Source organism: Acomys russatus, chromosome 10 (assembly GCF_903995435.1).
Source record: "Acomys russatus chromosome 10, mAcoRus1.1, whole genome shotgun sequence".
NCBI lineage: Eukaryota > Metazoa > Chordata > Mammalia > Rodentia > Muridae > Acomys > Acomys russatus.
This window is the reverse complement of record NC_067146.1, coordinates 7,276,845-7,292,283: the sequence shown is the minus strand read 5'-3', so window position 1 is coordinate 7,292,283 and position 15,439 is coordinate 7,276,845. Positions and strand designations below refer to the sequence as shown.

Here is a 15,439-nt window from a genome sequence, read left to right as displayed (position 1 = left end):
TTGCATGTGAGGAACCCCCAGTATCAAAATTGAAAAAGAAAAGAGCAGTGGTGGTACATGCCTTTAATCCCAGCACTTGGGAGGCAGAGGCAGAGGCAGGCGGACTGCTGTGAGTTCGAGGCCAGCCTGTTCTACAAAGCGAGTCCAGAACAGCCAAGGCTGCACAGAGAAACTCTGTCTCGAAAAAAAAAAAAAAAAAAGAAAGAAAGAAAGAAAGAAAAGAGCATATAATAATCCTCAAGAGTCTCTTGTTGCCTTAAAATTATTATTAAGAGCTGGGTGCAGTGTCACACACTTGTAATTCCAGCACAGAGGCAGGCAGATCTCTGTGAGTTCAAGGCTAGCCTAGTCTACAAAGCGAGTCTAGGACAGCCAAGGCTGCACTGAGAAACCCTGTCTGAAAAAAAAAAAAAAAAAGAAAGAAAGAAAGAAAAGAAAAGAAAAAAGAAAAAGAAAATCTTTGAGTTTTAGTCTATCAGCTTTGACTATGATCTGTAATGTGAAGGCCAGAATGGAACGTCCGTCCCACTACACTACCACGTTAGTGTTCCAGTTTCAGATTTGGGAGCATTTTGAGATTTGAAATTAGGGATATCAACTTGTATTTCTCAATAATGTACTAATTACATCTTGGTTTTTATCATTATCAATATTAAACAAATGCTACAAGACTCATGGAATTAAGGTAGACCCTAACTTTTCTAACACAAGAAAGAAAATGACTGGTAAAAGTGTAAATTTAAAATTCTAAGCACCTTGGGTTTCTGACAGTTTCAGCCTTGACTGTCAGAATCTTTAAGATCTACAATTTAAATACAGCATAAGAATAATACCTTAGATAGTAAACAAACCAAGAAATAAAATTAAATATACTTATTATTCATCTACCATTTAAAAGCTAAAATACAAAGTGAGGGGGCTGGAGAGATGGTTCAGCAGTTAGGAGTACTGGCTAGCCTTGAAGTGGTCCCAGGTTTGACTGTCAGCACCCACACAATAGATCACAGCCAACTGTCCAGGGGATCTGACACCATAGTCTGACCTCTACACAGGGACCAGGGACATACATAGTGAACAGACATGCATACAAAGCAAAACATTCACACAAAACCAAAATATAAAATTTAAAAATAAATAATACAAAATGAGCTGGGTGTAGTAGCACACACCTTAATCCCAACACTTGGGAGGTGGAGGCAGGAGCAGGAGTTGAAGGGTTATCCTCTGCTACAAAGTAACTTTTCAGGAGCTGGCAAGATGGCTCATTAAGTAAAGACACTTAGGACCAAACCGATGACTCAAGTTTGACCCCTGGAATCCAACTAACTCCCAAGAGCTGTTCTCTGAACTCCACATGTGCCCCCATGGAATGCATATACACAATAAATAAATAAAGTAATTTTTAAGTGATTTTTTTTCAGGCTAACCTGAACACATAAGTTACTGTCTCCAGAAAGAAAGAAAATGCAAAGGGCTGAGGATGTAATTCAATAGTACAGTGCGTGTTAGCATGAGCCAAGACAAGGAGGAAAGAGGAGAGAGAAGGGGAGAGAACCGTAAAATGTGAAAATTTCCTTTACAAAATGAAGCATGCTGTCTAGAAATACACAATATTTGAAGTGGTCTTAATGAGGATCAACACACTGAATAAAATACTTTCAAGGGTCTCAGAACAGCAACATGTGTGCACATGCAAGCAAGCACGCACGCACGCACGCACATGTGCACGCATGCACACAACGTCCTCATCTTATACTCTACCCTGCTGACCTTAAAATCCTATACATCCTTAAGGGAAGTTGGAGCCTTCAATATTTAATACCCTTATTCATCAGAATTTTCTGCCATTCTTTTGGCCTCATCAAGCTGTCCTGATAATTATCCAAATATAAGCCATCTTCTAACTTATTTGTACTAATAAACACATAGAAGCAAATGAGATAAAAGGTTCTCATTGTAAAAAAGTGAGCAAGCACCAAGGCACACACTTGTAACCCCAACACTGCAGGAGACACAGGTAGGAGGATCACCCTAAGTTCAGCACATTTTGTAGCTCTACAAAGTAAAAGTCTGTCTTAGGGCCAGGGGGGAAGGAGGAGTTTTACTTTTTACTATCTTAATGTTTCTTTGTTTCCTCACTAACCCCCAGTGGATGAATGTATAAAATGATTTTTTAAAACTCATTTTCACTAGTCCAAGGGATACGTACCATGAAAATCTTTACTTACCAAGAAACTGGGTCAGAGGAGAGGATATCCGATTGAGACTTTAGGCAAGAGTAGCATGGAAGAAAGAGGAAATAGTAGGACACACAGGGTCCTGGAAACCTACAAGAAGAACTTTATGACAAGCAGATCTGGATCCTGGGGTCCTCCTCAAACTAAGGCACCAGCCAAGGAGAATATAGGCAGTAAGCTTCGAACCCCTACCAAGACCTAGCCGACGAACATGATACTCTCCACCGTTGAGTGGAGAGTGAGATCTGACTCTCACACGAACTCTGGTGCCCCTTTTCTGACCATGTCCCCCGGATGGGGAGACCTGGTGGCACTCAGAGGAAGGACAGCTAGTTACCAAGAAGAGACTTGATATTCTGAGAGCATATATAAGGGGAGGAGGTCTCCCTCAGTCACAGACATAGGGGAGGGGAGAAGGGGAGAAATGGGAGGGAGGGAAGAATGGGAGGAAACAGGGGAAGGGCTAACAATCGAGATGTAACATGAATATATTAATAAAAAAAAAAGCACATCAGCAAAAAAAAAGAAAGCAGGCTGAGCAAGTCATGGGAGGAAGGCAGGAAGAAGCACCCTCCATGGTCTCTGCATCGGCTTCTGCCTCCCAGTTCCTGTCTGTTTAAATTCCTGTCCTGATTTCTTTCAGGGATGAACTGGGATGTAAAAGTGTAAGCCAAATAAAGCCTTTCCTCCCCCCCCCCCCAAAAAAAACTAATTTTCTTTTTTTGGTTATTTAAATAACAATGTTTCCAAAACCCTGCTTCTATTTTAGCCAATTATATTGGCCAATAGTCCCAGCTGTACACCAGCCTGGATAATGAGACTACCAATGCACAGGTAAGGGAATGGCCTTGCATTAAAAAATTGCAGTTTCCTATAAAAGACAAGTACAACACATTTCCTTAGTCCTATGTTCTAATCTAAGCCTGGTGCCACTCAGGGACTTAGGAAGCTTAAGAAAAGAGACTCTAGGGCAAGAGGGACGCCTCAGCTATTCACTGCCCTTGTAGAGGACCTAAACTCAGTTTCCAATACCTACATCAGGAGACCATGACCACCTCCAACTCCCCCTTCTGGCTCCAAAGACACCTATACACACTTAGGACATATACATGTACACACATATACACATAAAATAAATATTTAAACAACAACAACAACAACAAAAGACAACTTACTGCCAAATCCTGCAGAAACATTCCTCAGAATAACTTTTCAACTGGTCTTTAATATTTCAACAAAACTCAGCCATTAACCCCAGATTATTCTGCACAGTACTGGAAGAACAATTGATCATTCTAAAAACCAGCACCCTTCAATTCCTGACCCTTACCAAGTATTTTTGGTGTGTGGTTTTTTTGTTCTGTTTTGTTTTTGGAGAGGGGCTTCTTAAATGCTCTGCACATTGAATTCAACTTTATTCTTCATAAACCAAGCATATACTTCATAATCCAACTCTACTTTACTTATACAAAATAATCTACTACAATTCCCCCAGATTAACATTTTCTTCCAGAACACTCCACCTTCTTACATCCCCCTGACATCATGCTGAGCCCATCACCAAGGGCTGCCCATGCTTCTATCCCCCACACGGAGGTGTGGAAGTTCCTCTGGAGATACTCTGGAGTCCAGAGTCCATCTTCTTCATTTTGTCTGACCCCTACAATGTAAAGACAATAGACTCGAACTTACATTATATACATTATCTGAACCCTGCCCTGGACAGTGCTCGGTATACTACTCTAAAGCATTCTTGTCAAGATAAACACAAACTGTCGCTTTCCAGCATGTGGGTCTCAATCTGCACTCAGCCATTTGAAAAGCTGACTGCATGCTCCTGATTAAAATTCCAAGTATTTTATTACGTCAAAAGAGTTCTAGTACAAAAGAAAACAATGTGATGACTAGGATTTGATTCAAAGTGGTCAGGGCAAAGAGCAGCAAGAAAAAAGGTAAAGAGAGTGGGGCAGAGATGAACCGATCTTTGCGGCTCAGTGTCAAGCTACATCTCAGTCCACAGCTACATCATAGTCCATAACTACTTCCTATTTGTTGAAAATTTTTCAGTTTTTTGTTTGTTTTGGGGTTTTTGTGGGGTTTTTTTGTTTGCTTGTTTTTGGTTTTTGTTTTTGTTTTTTTGGGGGGGGGGTTCAAGACAGGGTTTCTTTTTGTAGCCTTGGCTGTCCTGGACTAACTTTGTAGGACAGGCTAGCCTCGAACTCACAGAGATCCGCCTGCCTCTGCCTCCCAAGTGCTGGGATTAAAGGTGTGCGCCACCACCGCCCGATTCCACAGTTTTATTTTTAAAAAAATACTTGGGCTGGGAAAACAGCTGAGTGATAAGAGTTCTTTCTTGGCACACATAAGCTCTAAATTCAAATCCCAGCTCCCTGCCCCAGATTTTTAAAAAATGTGATACTGTCTTAACTTCATTTTAAATATACACAAAACATATTATAATACCCTTTTTCAGCCGAGCATGGTGACACATGTCTATGATCCCAGCATTCTGGGAGACAGCGGCAGGCGGATCTCTGTGAATTCGAGGCCAGCCTGGTCTATAAAGGGAGTCCAGGACAGCCAAGGCTACACAGAGAAGCCCTGTCTCAAAAAAACAAATTAATTAATTTTTAGTGCCCTTCTTCAGGTTTGTTTTTGGTTTTTGTTTTTCTGTTGTGGATACCGGTGCATTGAACTGGGTCTGGGACAAACAAAAGGTATGGTTTGGTTTTTTAAAGCAGGGTCTTACTATTAAACCCCAAGTCAGCTTCCAAGTACTGACATTACAGGTCTATAGTACCATGCCTAGCTACAATTACTGGCGTGCACCCGCACACATGCGTGTGTGCGTGTGTGCATGTGTCTTGAATTCAAGAGCATGGTGCCTCACTCTAGAGCAGACAGGATTACATACCTGTACCACCAGGCCTAGACTGTAATTAACTTCTCTACCCAACAAATATCTAGATATACACTGACCATAAAAGAAAGGTTTCTAAAAAGATCCAATTTGACAGGGAACTTGCAGCATCTTTATTCTTTTCTGCAAGTTAACCAAAGTAAACTGGAGGAATATATATCAAAATGTAAGAAATCTCCATGAGAAGCAAAATTAATCTTGTCACCTAAGCCACACTGTCTATATTACACATTTTTATTCAATTCTAAAATCCACAAAACGGTCTAGACAATTGCTAAAAGTTTTTTAAAACTAAGAAAAGTCATAAGAATAATATGGGAAGCAGAAAAGGTTTTGGTTTCGGTTGTTTTTGTTTGTTTTGTTTTGGACTCTCTTTGTAAACTATGCTGGCCTCAAGCTCAGAGATCCTACTGTCTCTACCTCCCCGAGTGCTGGGATTACAGGCATGTACCGCCAAGCCCAGCTCAGAAAAGTTTGTTCAATGGAGAAAAAGCTGCTACAACCAAGGCTGAATGACCTAAATCAGCCAATGTCAATTCAGTAAATTCACAATCTAAAGACACCTGATACCCTAACAGGAAATGACTTAAACAGATTCTAAATGATCAGAAAATAACATCTTACTGAGAAACAGAAAAACAAGCTTAAGAATGTCTAGATACTTGGCTTAGACAATGTATCTGTTATTGTTAGGGAATACCCTAACCCGTGGGTAGTCAGCGTGCAGCTACCATTCCAACTCAATCCCTGCTTTTCCTGCATCATCATTTGCTAATTCCTTCAGTGATATAACACCTAGTATTTTAAGCAATGTTTTGGGTTGGGCTTTTTTGTTTTGGGTTTTTTTTTTTTTTTTTCAATTACATTTGGATTTTGAAGTTTACTGCTGAGTTTTTCCTACCTCAACCTTTGTTTTGTTCTGTTTGAGACACTTTGTAGCTCTGGCTGACCTCAAACTCAGAAATCCACCTGCCTCTGCCTCCCAAATGCTGGGACTGAAGGTATGTGCCACTATGCCTGGTATTTATTAATCATTGTTTTTACACACTGGCTTTGCACACACGTGAATTTGATAATTTTAATTTCTAATTCTAGTCCATAACTGCTTAACTTCTTAAGAGATGGGATTTCTAGTGACCACAAACAAAAAGGTTTTGAGCAGGTATCTAAAACATATGCTCTGCAAGTAGCAAGGCTTATCTAGTAACAAAACATCATCTACATATCATTTAATCCAAGAAGCTTGAAACAGGAGAATTTTCCTATATAAACAACTTAATAACGAAGAATCCATCCTCCCAAATATACTGAGACAAAAAAGAAAAACATCACAAACCCCCTTATACTTGTGCATCTTTACTTTAGGCTTTTTCTTCCAATAAAAGTAAATCGTGCTATTAGATGACAACATGACGCAGCTAAGTAGTTTGCTGCATAAGCACAAAGCCTGAAATGTGTTCCTCAGCACAGAAAGACTAAACGAAACTATAAGGGGACAAAAAATAATGCTGAAATTGTCCATAAACAACTCTGGGGGGACAACAAAACAAACAAATAAAGAAACTCACCAAACTTAAAGACCCAGGGCGGGAGACGGGGGCTTACATGGCATTTACCTTACAAGTGTGAGGATCTGAGCTCTGTCCTTAACAACTCACTGGGCATGGTGTGCACTTGCAATCCCAGGCCTGGCCAGGCAAAGACAAGAACCCTGGGGTTTAATGGACAGTCAATCTAGCCTAATTGGTGAGTTTCAAATCAATGAGAGACTCTGTCCACATTCCTAAAGTTCACACCTGAAGTTGCTCTCTGGCCAGGCCACACACATGAATCTGTATGAACGCACAAATGCAGAGGCTTTTTTTTTAATTGTGAAGGAATAGTGTGCCAGAACCCACTAGATAACTACCCTGGGAAAATCTGGCATTTTCTACACAATCTTTCAACTAAAGACGTCTACAAAATGAGATTAAAAATTATTTTGAAATAAAATGTGTAAATACCCACCACTTGATCAAAGAAGCAAATTATTAGTGAACTCTCAACTTTAGAGAAACAAAAATACATCAAATCTTTAAGTTACCATGTTTCCTGCAACTTTCTTTTCAAGAATGGGCATTTGTAGACCTTTCTTAATAACTCTGAGGGAACATAAAGTTTATAAAATGTTAGAATGTGTTACAAGTTTTATCTGATACATGCTATTCCAGTGGGATGAAAACCATTTACAAGTTCCATTTAGATTAAAATAAATCCTTTGGGAAATGTATGTAGTACATTCTAGTTATACTGTTTCTAGAACAGCAAACCCTCTATAACCTATTTCCCTACTGTTTTTGTTTAAAAACCAACTGAGTTCACTATAACTTCCTTCACAAAAAGTCAAGGCAATACTATAGGTAGTGACAGAACTATTTGAATTTTCAGCAGAATGAAGCTTTCACAAATTTAACCTACGTCGAAGTCTACAAAAACAATAACATAGTTCAATCAAGAATTACTTGCAGTCACATTAAAAAAAATAATCTTTAAAATGAAGAGTGCAGCCTCATTTTAAAAGAGGGAATACGGAAGAAGGGAAAAAAATCCTTCTAAAACCAAACTGCTTAAATGAATTGTTTTTCATTCTATTAAGACACAAAATCCTTTTTACAATAACATTCTCCTGAAAGCTACTGTCTAGCATGCCAAAGCTCCACGGTCCAGGCTTGTACCACACAAAATAAATAAGTAAAACTCCCCTAACGCTAAAAGTTCGTCCTTAGGCAATGCCTTGTCTTTTACAAAGCACTTAGTTATCCAGTACTAGCTACACAGTAGCTCACACCTGTAGTTCCAGCCCAAGGAAGCCGAAGCAGGATGGGCTGCCCTGTGCTCCAAGGCAGCTTATTCTACAGTCAGTTTCAGGATAGCCTGAGCTACAGTTAAGACCTTGTGTCAGAACAACAGAAGCAAGCCATCTCTGGTACCCCCATCTCGAAGGAAGTGGGCCAGTGTAACAAAACAGCTTCATTTTGTATTTTGCTGCTTAGCTATATCTCTCATCCTAATCAAATTAAAGATTTATCTATGCACCTTTTGGAAAAATTATATAGTAAGCCAACTTTAACTCACGTTTAAAGACCTTATACAATCTTTTCATCTGAAGGCGTCAACTATCCGGTTTGGCAAAGAAAAGCATTTAAGTATGAAACTGCCATGTTGAAAATGCTACAAATAAAAACTACACAAAAATATTTATAAATTTCAGCCTACTTCCTATCAATGTGTCAAAGAACGTTTTACATCTTCTCTACACACCCTAAAGACCCCTACGTAAATTCACTTTTATTTCCCAAAGCTAGAAGCAAGACTTTGATGACCCCAGTAGAGAAGGAGGAAAACTTACTTAAGACATTAACTGAGCAAATACTTTACAAAAGAAAAAAAAAAGCATTAAAAATTACTCACCCCCTTCTACCAGACAAACAGTCCTCTCTTAGAACGTGCTGCTTACAGTTCAGCCGAGCACAACTGCCAAGAGTACCCAAACAAGACTGTCCAGAGTGGCAAGCTTTCTACTGGCATCCATCTACTCTTTATTTAAGTTAAAGACACGTTTTGATGAGCTAAATGGGAAGTATTATTTCCTTTTTTAAGTTCAAGGTATAGCTAAAGACAAAGCTTGCTATATCAGTTACTTCCAATTCTCAGAAGAATACAGATTTACTCAGCTTTGCCAAACAGGTACTTATGTGGCTGAAAGGAACGATGGAGCTTTGGCCAGGCGTGGAAAGGCACACTTATCACTAGGATGAAGAGGTAGGCGGATGTCTACAAGTTCAAGGCCAGCCTGATATACCTTGCCAGTCAGGACTACATAAAGACCCTGCCATAGCTGGGCATGGTGGCGCATGCCTTTAGCCCCAGCACTAAGGGAGACAGAGGCAGATGGATCGCTTTGAGCCTGATCTACAAAGTGAATCCAGGAGGACAGCCAAGGCTACACAGAAAAACTCTGTCTTGAAAACAAACAAAAAAGACTCTGCCTAAAAAAGAAAAAAAAAAGAGAGAAAAACAGAAAGAAGCAAGCTTTACAGCTTTTCTAACCTTACTTTATATTTTTAAAGACTTCTTTGCAATAACTGAATATAATATCAAATATAAGAATATTCAAGTTTTACAGGTAAAATATGTAAAACTTACACTAACTCAGTAATGTACAGAAGTGACTAGAGGAACTACATTTGTATTTACACTTAAGCTGTTACTGATTTTGCAGTATGTCCAATAAGAAACATACTACATTATGAGATTGTTACTGTGAGTTTAAAATATTTTTACATATATATTAAGAATGCAATGTCTTATGTTTAAACTTGACATGTGTGTATCTGACCTACATAATCCTATATGCTTTTCTGGCAATTCTTTATTTCACTGAGGTGTATTATAACGAAGGCTCTGACTTTTCATTATGCAAACTGGTACATTTCAATTCTGCTTCTACTAAACCATAGAGGCCATAAGCCATCCTTGCTCTTGAGTTTCTAGTTCTTACTGCAAGTAATAAGAGCTAAGTACCCTTGAAAGCATGCGTGCGCACAGCTTTGTGACTTCTTTTCTCAGTCCCCTTCTTTTCTATGAAAAAAAAAAAAAAAGAATTTAAGTTTACCCCAAAATATCTACTTCTCTTTTACATACATACCCAATGCGTTTTTCCATACAACTTATTCTTATATCTCCTATCCTAGAAATGTTAAAAGAGGGAACTTTCCAGGTCTAAAGAGAGAAGGGGGGGGAGGAGTCAATTTTACACTAGCCAGACAGGAAATCTCCACCCAAATAAGTGTTATCAATTAACATAAACATCAATATAACAGAGCCACTAATCAATATAAAAGGAATGTGTAACCACATATAATCAAAATATCATTTGTATTTGCATGTGGTGTCCAGGGGTGAAGTGTGTGTGTGTCAGATTCATCTTGTTTGAAATGCTAGGCTAATCTTTATGGGTATAATCAGAGACAACATCAAGTGTCCTGGGGAAAGGCAATTCAGGAGAAAGCTGAGTGGCATGGAGAAGGGCGAAAATGAAAAAGAGAGGTAAAATGCCGTGGTCCCAAAAGACTGCATGAGCAACAAATAGCTCACAAAATGCAAAGCATCCCTTTCCTGAGTAGCCTGAAGAAAGATCTTTTCTCTTAACGTTAATAATACCCTACCTCACTTCATTCACTTCCCAACCTCCTTTACTTTTCAAGTAACCACACGGGGCATCCCCCCTTTTCTGGAAGTGTGTGCTCAAAGAACCTGCATTGGGAACAGGGAAGGAACCGACAATTCTCAAGAAGGATGAGAAACAGGTGGGTTACACGGAGCAACGGGGCAGCAGCAAGATTTAGATACTCACGGGGTGGCTTTAAGATGACAGACAGATGGAGTTAAAGGAGACTGCAAGTCGGAATCAGCTCGGGTCTGGCAGACAGACTGGGGGCTGACTGCAAGCACTAGAGGGGGGCAGAGGCTAGATCCTGAGCGGCATTAGTGGAGGGGAGGAGGGCCTCCCACCCCCCCAAAAGGCAGAATACCCAAGCACCAAGCAGGACGGGTGGGCAATGAGCAGCAGCACCCGTCAGAGTGGAAGTGATAGCTCTGCCTGAGGAGACCGGGGCCAGTAGGAAAGGACGTCAGAGGGGAACCGGGGGCTGGGGAAACAAGAAGGACCGACTCCTAAGGATACTCTTGCCAGAAAAATGCGGGGGAAAGCTGGCGATTGGAAGCCCTCTTGAGTCCCCAATTGAAGAAATTCTCGAAGGAGAGAGCTGGGCGCTCGCCGCCGCGCTGCCTCCAGCCCGGCTGCCTTTTCCTGGTGGTAACTGCTGTGGCGTAGAGGGGAGAGGGAGGAAGAGGAGGAGGAGGAGGCAGCCGGAGGAGGAGGAGGAGGGTGAAGACGAGGCGGGGGGTGGGGAGAAAGGGGGGTGCGGCCTGCACAGTCCCAGCGAAGCCTCCGCTCTCTCGTAGCCGGTCAGCCCCGGGTTTCCCCTAAGCCCAGCCCCGCAGACACTCACCCGCCTGCCTTGCCTCGCTTTTCTCTTAGCCGGACTCCACGCGTTGCCGAGTCCTCACAGGAGACCAATGAACGAGAGTCGGCGAAAAAACTCTTCAGAACCGGGCCTGACTGCTTCAGTGAGTCCGACCTTTACGGCTGAGAGAGAGACTCTCAGCTTTCGGTGGGTTCCACAGCTAGACGGGCCACCATCTTACATTAGGGTAAGACTCCTCCGGCCTCCGGTGCGCAGGCGCATGCCGATCCGGCTGGGAGGGGCGGAGGAGGGGCGGGACGAGCGGCAGGCGGCCGAGTGGGAGGTTGCGGCGGACTGGTCCGCTGCACCCTGGGAGTTGTAGTCCTCGGAGAGTAACTGCCCCGGGGCAGGCTGGGAATTGAAGTCATCACTGGAGAAGGCGCTCGGGAGCTCGTACTCACGTGGCTACTGGAGCTCCGGCTTTCTTCTTGTTTTGCTTCCTCCTCTGCCCGCGTGTACGGCTACAGTGTCATGTGGTCGGTGGTTTTCATTAATGCTTGCTGAAATGTGGGAAACCAAAACTCTACGAAACTTAGCTGATTTGAAGGGGCCGAGGGCATCTCTTTTCTGCCCCGCCCTCCATAGATGGGTATCTGACGGGGGCGTTATGGAAGTGGAATCAGGTTAAGTATTGCTAGAGCGCGGGATTTGATCGAGCGTGGGGATTTCATACGTTTTGGGAAAGTGAGCATTAATTCGTTCCTCGATCTTTGAGCGTCCTGCCACCAGCACGCGTGATCTCTTCCTTACGGTAAAGTCGCCAGTGAAGAAATACCTGAATTGTCAGATGCACGTTTCTCCAGAGAACTCGAGTAAGCAGTAGGCTGTGGTGTTGCTGTTTATGTGAACAGCATGCGGACTTCACTGCAAACTATTGTTGGCTGCCATCCATCCTGCATAGATGTGTGCGTCAGGATCTCCAAACTGCACAAATAAACACGCTCCCAAAGGACAGAATGCAACCGCAGCCGGTTTGAGTACTAAGAAATCCTAAATAGCAAAATCAGTCAATTTATTTGACTTTCCGGGTTGCCTCCCAGAACTCTGGGGGAAGTGGCGCTCCCGGATCGGGCAGTCCACCTTATGGCCTTATGTTCGGCACCTGTTCGTTGACATTCTCAGCTCCTCCTTGATGCCCAGTTCTGTGCCATGTGCTTGGAACATACGACAGAATGCAAAGCACAAATCTGTCCCTATTCTAGTATGTGTCCAAAGTTTTCAAATCCAGACCTAGCATACATAGACCGGGCCAGGCGTAGTGGCACATGCCTTTAATGCCAGCGCTCAGAAGGCAGAAGCAGGTGATCTCTGAGTTCAAGCCCAGCCTGGTCTAAAATGCAAATCCAGCATAGCCAGGGCTACACAAAGAAATCATGTCTCAAAATATAAAGAATAAAATACAATTTAAAAAAAAAACTTGGGATGGGACTGTCGGTATAGCACAAAGGTAGAGCACTTGTCTGGCACACTTGAGGCCTAAAAGCAAAAGGCAGAAGAGGAGGATTTAATACAGAAAAAGGAAACGTAGGAAAAGAAATTGAAGTTTTAAAATCTCAATCTCATAGTAAGAAATCCTCATTTCGGTTTAAAAAAGATTGGAGGAGGGGTAGGGGTTTTGTTTGGCTTTTTTTGTTTGGTTGGTTGGTTGGTTTGGTTTGGTTTAGTTTTTGGCGTTTTTGGTTTTTTGAGACAGGGTTTCTCTGTGTAGCCCTGGCTGCTCTGTACTCACTTTTGTAGACCAGGCTGGTCTAGAACTCACAAGATCTGCCTGCCTCTGCCTCCCTGAATGCTGGGATTACAGGCATGCACCACCGCACCCGGCTTAAAATTATTTTCTTTTTTTTTTTTTTTAAAGATTTATTTATTTATTATTATGTATACAGTGCTCTGCCTGCATGTATGACGCCCGTCAGAAGAGATCATTAGATCACATTATAGATGGTTGTGAGCCACCATGTGGTTGCTGGGAATTGAACTCAGGACCTCTGGAAGAGCAGTCAGTGCCCTTAACCTCTGAGCCGTCTCTCCAGCCCTAAAATTATTTTCTATGCTTCCATTTTCACTCAAGTTAGAATCAGTAATTTTAGTGAAGAATTAGTATGTAATAACTCATACTCAACAGGATGTAAAGTTACAAATCATATAAAATAATTACCTGAAAAGAAGCTTTAAAAATCATTTTCATCCATCTTCAGGTACTCAAATACCTAAACATTCTATGTAGGTGACTTGTATATTTTTAAAAATCTGATCATATGTGTATAATGTTGCAATTCCATACTGGATGAACAAGATATTGAAATAAGTAATTTTTTTTAAAAAAAGATAATGTCTCCTTATATAATGCAGACTGGCCTTGAACTTGTCATTCTCCTACGTCAGCCTCCTGAAAACTTGAGTTGTAGGCTTGTGCTACCATGCCCAGCCAAGGTTTTCCAATTTTGAAGACTAAAGTCAATAAGAACTGTTCACAATAAGGACATTTCTTATGAATCACTTGCTTGTGCAAGTCTTGGGTGACTTCCTTGGAATAAGAGATCCAGAGTTGGTTGTTATAGCTCACATCTTTAACCCCTGAACTCAGGAAGCATAGGCAGATGGTCTCTGTGAGTTCTGTGAGTTCAAGACCAACCTGATCTTGTAGCAAGTTCTAAACCAGGCAAAATCACATAATGAGTGAGACCTTGTCTCAAAAATAATTACCAAAGGGGCTGGAGGGATGGCTCAGAGGTTAAGAGCCTGGTCTATTCTTCCAGAGGTCCTGAGTTCAATTCCCAGGCAACCACATGGTGGCTCACAACCATCTATAATGGCATCTGGTGCCCTCTTCTGGTGTGCAGACATACATTGTGTACATAATAAATAAATCTTAAAAAAAAAAAAAAAAAAGCCAGGTAGTGGTGGCTCACATCTTTAATCCTAGCTCTTGGGAGACAGAGACAGGCAGATCTCTGAGTTCATGGCCAGCATTGTCTACAGAGTAAGTTCCAGGATACACAGAGAAATAAAACTCTGTCTGGAAAACAAACAAAAATTACAAAAAAGGGGACCAGATGTGGCTTCCTTTGGTGTAGAAGAGAGAGGAAAGAAGTTAATGGGGGGATAAAAATGACTTAAATTTATTTTATACAGGTATGAAATTGCCATAAAAAAGAATAATTTTTAAAAAATGAAAGAATTACATGTTTGTGCATAATAATGTGAGACCTTATCTCAAAGAAAAAAGTTAAAGCCTAGGACCAGTAAAGAAGCTGCCTGTTGCAGAGCCCCGAGTTCAATCTTCAGAGCTAAAAACAAAAACAAAGAAACAAACAAAAAAAAATTTACAAGGTAATACATAGTAAAATTATCTACATTTCTATAAACATAATTGATCTGAAAAAGATAATAAATTCATCACTTGCCTCCACATAGAACAAAATCCCATATATATGAACACTGTGAATACTGACATGGGCGTATGCGTGCCTATCTCTGGTGAACAATACCCATCTGTCCTTAGTTTCCTAATGTATTCAGTGTTTGTTAGAACTAAAACCACAAACACATTTGTGTTCTTGAGTAAAAGAAGTTAGACCTTAGATAATTAGATATAAATTGTATTCAGAGAATCATAAACAGGTATTTCACCTGTGGTGGGTCATTTAAAAGCCATGAGAGGGGCTGGAGAGATGGCTCAGAGGTTACGAGCACGGTCTGTTCTTCCAAAGGTCCTACGTTCAATTGCCAGCAACCACACGGTGGTTCACAACCATCTATAATGAAATCTGGTGCCCTCTTCTGACATGTGGACACACATGCAGACAGAATACAAATAATAAATAAATAAATCTTTAGAAAAGAAAAGCCATGAGAGACATAAAGTTATAAGGAACAGTTGCCCCATTTTTTCAGGAGGGTAGCACACCAGGTTCTTGTACTATGAGGGCTAGCATTGCTGGAGTGTCCAACAGTGGGAAGCAATGTCCCTTTTGCTGTTGTTTTGTTTTTGGAGACAGGGTTTCTCTGTGTAGCCCTGGCTGTCTTGCAACTCCCTCTGTCGACCAGGCTGGACTCGAACTCGGAGATTTGCCTGCCTCTGCCTGCCAAGTGCTAGGATTAAAGATGTGTGCCACCAGTGCCAGGGACAATATCACTTCTACACTGAGATCCCTTCACTGATGGAGATTAACAGAAAGTGAGAGTTCAGCTACTAGCTAGTATCACTACTCTTT

At 41.4% G+C, this 15,439-nt stretch overlaps 1 protein-coding gene across 6 annotated transcripts in view; it reads right to left on the bottom strand.

Moving 5' to 3' along the window:
• Cnot4 (CCR4-NOT transcription complex subunit 4) overlaps positions 1-11,435 on the bottom strand; it is a 111,035-nt gene extending 99,600 nt beyond the window's left edge. For 4 of the 6 annotated variants that reach the window (XM_051151739.1, XM_051151741.1, XM_051151740.1 and 1 more), the window contains exon 1: positions 11,211-11,435. The gene's annotated coding sequence lies outside the window, so the exon portion shown is untranslated. The remainder of the gene's footprint in view (positions 1-11,210) is intronic. The other 2 variants (XM_051151743.1, XM_051151744.1) reach the window with 1 other exon arrangement.
• Positions 11,436-15,439: the final 4,004 nt, after the last annotated feature.